We start from the raw sequence: 9174 nt of genomic DNA, 5'->3' as shown, positions 1-9174 counted from the left end.
TTTGATAAAAATGCTTCTATAATAATTAATGCAAGCTAAGAATGAATACAATTAGCTTTCGGTTTGGGAGTCTGGATTTGCTCCTCACAGGGCACTCCTCGCACCTATCTCACAGCATGTCCTAGTCACAGATCAAGAACATTTCCATATTTATATTTACCATTCATGGTAAGATGTTCCCTATGCACAATGAGATGTGCTGCGAGGTCGGTGTGAGATACACTCTGTGAGGAACAGATCCTAAATTCTCAGTTTGGACGGTGAATAAATGAATTTTCCATTTTGATGAGAAAAAACTAACCAAACAAACAATCACAGTGTTTGTAGCATATGACTAAAACCAAAAATTTATGCCTTTCATTTATTTTTGTGGCTCAATCAAAATGTGATTTTATCTAATTCAAGATGGGACCACATCAATAAATCAAAGGTTTTCGATTTTTTTTGTTCATCATAGTTTTATGCAACAACATTGTTTGTTTTAACTTATATATGCATATAAATATAATATATTAATCAATTACAAATTTTATATGATTATACATATCTATTTATATATAATTATATTACATATATACATAAAATAATAATTCTATAGAACTTAGATTTTAATCAGACCAAATGGAGTTAAATCAGCATCTGATTCAATTATTAATCGTATGCAAGTTCTAACATCTAAATTTGGGATAATCAGACAAGAGTTAAATCAGATAGGGCAAATTTCTTAAACTACCCCTATTGTTTAGCTAATTGAATAACTATACCTTTATTATTTAACTATTGTCTTGCACCACCTCTACTGCTTCTAACAATAAACACTGTTGTAAAGTGCTAACGAAAAACAAAATGTCAAATTTGCCCTCCACTATTCCTCAAATTTTCAAAAGAACTCAAATTTCAAGAAGATAGGAAGCAAATAGTTGGTCTGTCTCCATCTCCCTCTTGTCTCCGCCTCTATCTCTATTTTAGTCTTCCACTCTTGATGAACCCTTAGCTATGAAATTCTAAGGGTGTCAACAATGACGTGGGAACAGTCAACTTTGTAGCACTATTTCTTCATGAACGATAAATAGAGGTAAGGAATGGTCTGTAAAACGTCACCGATGATGAGGGGGAGGAGAGGAAGAAGAAGAGAGAAAGAGGAGGAAGATGGAAGAAATGAGAGAGAGAGAGAGAGAGAGAGAGAGAGAGAGAGAGAAAGAGAAGGAGGGGTGATCAGAGCAAGGCTATCATTGGCTCTGTTCAGTTTTGCGAGCTTGAAGAAGGTGAACAAGGCTGACCAGAGTTGATTAAATCATTTTTTTCGATTTGGAGAGAATAGCATAGAATTTGATCAAATCATTTTTAGTACCTGTAGATTCTTGTATGCTACGAAGCTGATCATGAATTATTGTCTGCCCCAAAGAACTAAAAGAGCTAGATGGCTACTCTACCTTGAATTTGATGAAGATGAAGCTGATCATGAATTATTGTCTGCCCCAAAGAACTGAAAGAGCTAGATAGCTACTCTACCTTGAATTTGATGAAGATGAAGCTGATCATGAATTCTTGTGTCTCCTTAATTCTCTTCAGCTGCTTTAGGTTCCTTCCATCTGCTGAAAATGCTTTAGATTATACTAACTTAGTCTACAAGGGTTGCGCCAACCAAACATTCTGAGACTCATCTGGAGTTTACTCCCAAGCCCTTAGTGCGCTTTTTGGTACTCTCGTTTCCTAGTCCTCCAAGGCCAAATTCTACAAAGGCATCTTAGGAGGTGGCTAGACTGCCTTCAATGGTATATTTCAATACAAGGGATATCTCAGTAATGCCGACTATTTCAACTGTGTAAGCAAGCTCCCACAAATGATGGGTAGCCTGTGTGGTAATGTCGTTTCTGTTCAAGTTGAGCTCACTAGTTGTTACATTCTTTATGAGATTTTTGGGTTTCCTTAGAGATCTGGTTATGATATGTTTTACAAGATGTGTATTGCATCATAGGCAATAGGGAGTGATTTCAAAGAGCGGAGAGATGCCACACTTCCTCTCTCTTTCTTTAGTAAGAGACCATTCTGAGTGATTGATTCAAGAGCCCTGACTCGAAGACAAAGACCTTGCTATACAAGTACACTTTACTCAGTTTTTTAGAGTTTTTAAGGTTTAATTAGGGTTCGGTTTTGATTGAAAATTTAAGGACTTTTTGAAGGGAATCTATCAATTTGGAGTTTGAATCCGAAGAGCAATGGTGGTGAAGATGATGAAATGGCGGCCATGGCCACCTCTGTTGTTGAAGAAATTTGAGGTGAAGCTAGTTTTGCTAAGGATGGAGGGGTTTTAGGTTAGAAGAAGAAGAAGAAGAAGAAAAGGAAGAAAGATAAATATAGAGGGAAGATAGAGAAAGAGTGGCAACTTTGTTTTTGAATTGTAGATAATTGCAAACAAAGTTGCAGACCTGATCGCCATTTAAAGCCCTCAATCCACTTAGAAAAACCCAAATCACTCGACTCTATTTCTACATCTAGTGAAAAAAAAACAAAATAATTTAGAAGGCAAACTAAACAAATAAGAGTGGTGGCGGCACCGCATGATCTCCCACCAAACAGGAGCTTCAAGGAAGCTTAAAATCTTCCAATCTCGGCATGGCACAATCTCCCACTAATCAGCTGGAACTTCTTCTTCAGAGCGGTGGTGGAGATGCCTTTGAAACAAGGAGGTGGTGGTAATGAGATCTTGTTTGAATAGGGACCCCACAATGTTGAGTTACCTATTGAACAAAGAGATCACAAGCCCTCTCAAGAACAACTATGTTGGCACCAATCTGCATTGCTTGGGAAACACCAGTTGTACCATTGTAGATGATTCTCAATTGACCTTCATTCAATACATCTATTAAGAGATTATCAAGGTATTACTTCACAACATCATAGAAATTCATGCGACTCCCATAAGATAAGTAACTCACAGAATCCTCAATGAATGATCGAACAATGCGACAAGCATCAGGAACAGTGGATGAGAAAGGTGCAATGTAAGGGAAAGCCGGCATTATATTTGAGGTTTGGAGACAAAATGCCAGAACATTCTTGTTGTACTCATATTCTTTCTTCATTACCATCTGCTCATAAATATCATTTGCAAGAACATCAACCATTTGGCATTCACACTTCTGTAATAGAAGTTCATGATATTTGTCCCTACTGTTGTTAAGAACCTCTAGTAAGGGACTCACTTGGTAGCCAGAGTGTTATAGAGTTGCTCCTACAAGAGTCACATAGTGCTTGACCAGAAGCAGATGGCTTGTTGTATCTATACGAGAAAATTGTTCCAATAGTAGTGATGTGATCTTAGAAATAGTCGTTTCCCATATGGTCTCCACCTGATTAGAGGACAATATCCCTATAGGCTACAACAGTGCGTAGGACACAGTCCTCCACTATGAAGTGCCCTGCAATTTGAACTAGGAATGTTTGATGGGATTCAAGAAATGGTTGTGCTGATGATATCTGTAAGTCCATATTGAGTTGCATCATCCGATTGTTATAGTAATAGTCTCAAAATTGGTCTTAGATCCCAAGACAACAATAAATGTGGAATGCCTTATAGACAGGAATTAGATCAAACCTAAGAATTAACTTTTCATCCATCTCCTCAACATCTACCATATATACAATCACCTAACCTTGCATGGCTTTGCTCCTTAGCTTCCATCTGACGAGCCCTTTCTTCCCTTTGACGAGTTGATGTAGTCTATCCTATGGTTGTTTGTCCAAGTTCCCTAGCTTTGCTCCTTATATGAACCAGCCCAACCACTCATTGAACTCAATACATGCCTTCTTCTAAATATGTGATTTTATTGATGGTATTCTCTTCTCAATCACTCTTCTCCAGGTTTTTGCATGAACATCTTGCAAGAAATCTTTCTCTATTTTGTCAAGAGTCTTAATAACATGATAGAATTGACCTTCACTTACATGCTCATTGCACTTCACATAGAGGTATAGAATTTCAACACAGTTCTTTGACATCATTATAGCTTCAATGGCATTCTTCTTGATTGAGTATGACTCAAGGAGCTCCTCAAGTTTCAAAAGCAAAGAGCTCCCAATCTCCTATAGCCAAAAGTTGAGCTGCTTGTTGAGTTGAAAAAAGGAGGTGGTGGTGATGAGATCTTGTACGTCAGGACCGCACAATCTCCCACAGAATAGGAGCTTTAAGCATGGAAGCTTGAAATCTTCCATTCCTAGCACCACACGGTCACACTAAACAGCTGAAGCTTCTTCTTCAGAACGGTGATAGAGACGCCTCTAAAACAAGGAGGCAGCGGTGATGAGTACGCAGGTAATGTTGGGATGAACCAAGTTTAGCACCTTGAAGATGTAGATCTTGTACGTCTCACTTCTATTTTAGTCTCTTCTTCTTCTTGTCACCAGAAAGATGCACCTCCCTCTTTAAACAACTTCTTTCTTGCCTTGGACTGCTTTTCTGCCTTTGGTTTTTTTCTCAACTAGCGTCGTCCACCTTGGTCGTTTAATAAGGCTAACATGCCATTTAGGGGTTTTTTAGTCATAAAAATTATATTTATGCTGACATGGACAATTTTTGTCCATGAACAATAACGGTATTCTAACGGATGGTGGGTTTTGGAAACAAAAATCCACTAACATGGGGTTCTCTGGACATTTTGAAAAGTCATGGGGAGTTTAAGAGAAATGTTGAAAAATGATGGTGAGTTTTGGACAATTTCCCTTTATTTTTTGTGATTTCTCACCATTCACCTTCATTAGTGATGATTGCTATGGGCTCCAAAGAGGGAAAAGGATAAGTTAGGGACTTTTGAAAAACATAAGGTGATGTCACATGTGAACGGTTTATGATGGAGTATTAAAGGTAAGGGAGGTTTTAGGCAAGTGCCAGAAACAATAGGGGTGGTGCAAGACAATAGTTAAATAGTAAGGGTATAGTTAATCAATTAGCTAAATAGTAGGGGTAGTTTAAAAAATTTGCCGAATTAGATATCAAACTTTTAGAATCCATTAACAACCCTACATATAAAGTACTAAGCTTAAGACATGATGGAAGAAGTTAGAAGATTTTCAAGTGAGAAAAGGATATAACATATTCAAAATAAATATTGAAGGAGCATCTAAAACTCACAAATTCCACTTGCTCTACAATTTATCTATTTTATCGCCCATTTTTATTTTTCTTTTGAGAACAACCAGATGCAGCCTATATGGATCAAAACCTTTCTTAAATGGTTGGTAAATATAAACATAAATAACTTCAAAATGGATCAAAATTTCCTTAAAAAGTGTTTTAGCTAATTTAGAATGGGTTTTGTTGCAAACAATGTTTAGGGGACCTAAATGCCACTAGCTCCCAAGTATAAAGATGGTTGTTTGTAATTTACTATGAGGATCAAGCTTAGAGTGTATTGGGATTTTTACCTAATTAAAATACCCCTATTTCTAAATTTAGCACATCTTTGTTTTTCTTCTTTCTTTTCTTTTTTTTTTTTGGAGGAAAACCAAAGGCAATTTCATTGCACCATTTTATTAACTAGTAATTATGTGCATGTGTTTTGCATGTGATAACTAAAAAATTCATATATAGAGTCAAAATCAAGGTTTAAAGTATCAACATAATCCAATACATTGGATGGGGCATATCGGACTTTTAAATGATGTGCTTTTATTTTTTTAGTTTTTTTTCATACATGTTCAAGGAGGTCGATATAAGGCCTGACTACCCTCTAAAAATGATCATATATACCCCAAAACTCCTCATATTTCACGTTTGAGATAATTAGATGTAAATGCAGATCTAGAAGTTTCATAATTGGATGTAAATGTGGATGCAATTGGGCAATCCAATCAGATATGTTTATGGCCCAAATTGTATGACTGTAGGCTTTCAATAAATAAAATGTAAAAGCAATGGAACAATTTATATAGTTCATTCCCATTTCTACCACTAGCTTGCTAGTTTGTTTACCCCCATTTGGTGTGTCTTTCCGCACGGTCTTTCGGATGTTTACAAGTCGAGTAGACAACACAACGGTCTTTTTCCATTTGGTTCATAATAGATCTAGCCACCAAAATTCGGTGCACCAAAAAGATGTGAGAAGCCCATTTTAGGCTGATTTCAGGAAGCTCTAAATGGAGCTTTTTGCGTCTTTCTCTATTTATTCTCACACAAAAAGACACGGAAATACATGCAATAGCCAAACTAGATTCGGGCTGCTTAGATCTTCATGTAAAAGTTCATTGCGTCTTTTGACTGTCAGAACTACTAGAAGATCTTCTCGAAAGGACTTGCCAAACAGCCGCTTAGTAGGTGTGGCATCGGTGCTAGGAATATCGCATCATTTTCTCATAAAAACAGTGCTAGGCATGTCGAGTTGTGAGCAAAAGTGGTGCTACTTTTTTTTTGTTTGGAACCGAGCCTACCACATAGGCCGTTTTCTAAGAAAACAACACTAGTTTTGTTTGGTCCTAGTGTTTTTAGCATTGCTTTATATTATCCAACATCCCAGATGATGTCACATCATTGCACCGTTGGCAGCAATGCACCATTTTCTCATAAACATCGAATTTGGCGTTCATCTAGACCACACTTTCCCAATTTCCAAGGTGTGGTCAGGTACAACGTTCTTTTGGAAAAACGATACCAAACAAGAGGGCATTTTCTAAAGCACTGCTTTCTTTGATGTGCCGCCTACATGGCACCATTTTCTTAAAAAACAACATTGATGTCTAACATCACCGTAGATTGTAAATTAAAAGCGTGGTGAATGATTTTGTTTTTCTTTTTTTCTTTGTGGTTAAAACTAGGGGTGGAAAATGGGTGGGTTGGGTTCAATTGGGTGTGGGTTGAGTATCAACCCACCCATATTAACCCTCCAAATCATTTTCCACCCATATTTACTGATGCTAGCGGGTCACAACCCACCTTGACCCTGACCTATATGAACTTCCCTAACCCAAATTATGGCATTTTTTATTTTTTCTCCATTTAATATAAACTAAGAGAACATAAAAATGATAAAAAGTTCAAAAAATAATTTTAAATTAAAATAAAAATGCACAAAAAACACTAAAATGAATATAAAATATAAAAATTTATAGAAAAAATAAAAATTTAAATGAAAGTATCATTTCACATTTTTATGTAAAAAACAAAAAAAAATTGCAAAAAAATACAAAATGCAAAAATTTAGAAAAATAAATTACATAAAACCGAAGAAATTATAAAAAATATAGAAAAATCATAAAAATTACAAATAAATGAAAAAAAAAATTAGGAGAATGTATAAGATGCAAAAATAAATAGAAATTATGAAACATTTAGAAAAATGATAGAATGCAAAGAAAATAAAAAAAATTACAAGAAACATAAAAAATTGGAAAATATAAAAATTGCAAGAAAAAACAAAAAAAAACTATAATAAAGAAGAAATGCAAATAAAGAACAAAAGTGCAAGAAACCAAATATAAAAAATGTAGGGAAGTGACAAAAATTGATAGATTTTTTTTGAATTTTTCAATGCAAGAAAATAAATCTTAAAAATGTAGGATTTTTTTTGATAGAAGTTTCCATCATTTTTTAATAGAAAATTTCAAAAAACGTAGAAAATATAAGAAAATTTGAAAAAAGATATCATATTCCATTCTTTTTTACATGTGAACCCAAACTGTCTTCATCGAGGAATATGAATATATGATGAACACAAATCTTGGTTTGAACTAGATCTAGCGCAATCTCCTCCTCTACAGGCAGTGGATTTGTTTAGCGAAATCATATCTATATTCACATACAAAGATGATGAAGTTTTGAACTAGACCTATGATCTCTTCCTTTACAGGCGTTGGATCTATGTTTTCAAACCCAAATCTGTCTTCACCCTATCTTCAATAGGGGAAGACAATGAACACAAATTTGGGTTTGAACCAAATCTCGCGTGAATTTAATATTGAACGCAACATTTTCCATAGAGAAAAGAGCATAGAGAGATATGTTATGTGAACTCAACCTCTCTCATGGTGTAAAAAGCAGAGTGGGATCTGCTATGCGAGCCCAACCTTTGGAAGAAGAAGAAGAAGAGGAAATAGAGCGGGGGAGAGAGAAAGAAAGAAGGGATAAGGTAGAAAATCACCGACGGTTTTTGATGAGAATGGCGACCAAACTTTCTCCCCTCAACCTGGCGATTTAGCAGTACAATGGGTACCCTCAACACAACCTTCCCCGCAATCCAATTAACCCTTTACAATCCAATGGGTACCCTCAACACAACCCACCTTGACCCTCTTCTCTTGACTAGAGGTGTAAATCGGGCCGTGCCGAGCCAACACGACATGACTTGCGTGCGGCTCGTGCAAAGTGCGGGCCAGACCAGACCGAGCTTCCCTCCCCTGCGATACTTCAAGGGGTCAGCCCAACACGGCCCACAGCCCAAGCCCATGCGGGCCCATGCCAGGTTGGGTGGGCTCTGGGCCGTTTAGTGAGCTTGGCCCATGTTAAGCTAAGCAATGGACATTGGCTCAAACTAGGCCAAACTGTTCTTTTTTTTGACATTTCGATTTTTTTTTGCTCAAATACTTCACTGTCCTTAATTCAATAATTCCTTTGAGCTTTGGGAACAAATTGGAAAAATAACAAATCTAACAAAGAAATTAAAAAAATAGTTAAATACTTAATGTGAATAAACCCTAGTTGATTCTAGGTCTAGGTAGAGAAGAAGAAAGAAGTAGAAGAAGAAGAAGGAGAGAAGAAGAGTATTCAGCCAGACTAGAAGAGAGAATATGAAAAATCACTCTCCTAACCGACCCACTTGAATTTTACTCATAAAACTTAGAGTTATAAGAAAGACAATTTTGTCCCTCATAGAAGATGGGACACATAACTTAAACTCAGATACAATAGACCTTTCACTTTCAAGAAGATACACCAGAATGACCAAAATACCTCTAACTCGAGTATTCTAACACTCTTCCTCAAGTTGGAGAGTATATATCATATAGTCCCAACTTGTTACAAATGTAATCTATTCTTCCCCGAGACAATCCTTTTGTGAAGAGATCTGTCCACTGATTTCATGAGCTCACATGAGATGTAGTTATTACCCCACTTATCACTTTCTCTCTCACAAAGTGACAATCCACCTCAATATGTTCAATTTTTTCATGGAAGACGGGATT

General features: G+C 36.3%; 1 pseudogene; it reads right to left on the bottom strand.

The window, feature by feature from the left end:
* Nucleotides 1-2654: 2654 nt before the first annotated feature.
* On the bottom strand, nucleotides 2655-4215 carry LOC148881135 (exocyst complex component SEC15A pseudogene; annotated as a pseudogene).
* Between the last annotated feature and the right edge of the window lie 4959 nt (nucleotides 4216-9174).

Source organism: Nelumbo lutea, chromosome 1 (assembly GCF_056320005.1).
Source record: "Nelumbo lutea isolate HS-2025 chromosome 1, American lotus-T2T, whole genome shotgun sequence".
NCBI classification, from domain to species: domain Eukaryota; kingdom Viridiplantae; phylum Streptophyta; class Magnoliopsida; order Proteales; family Nelumbonaceae; genus Nelumbo; species Nelumbo lutea.
This window is presented reverse-complemented; position numbering and strand designations above follow the sequence as displayed.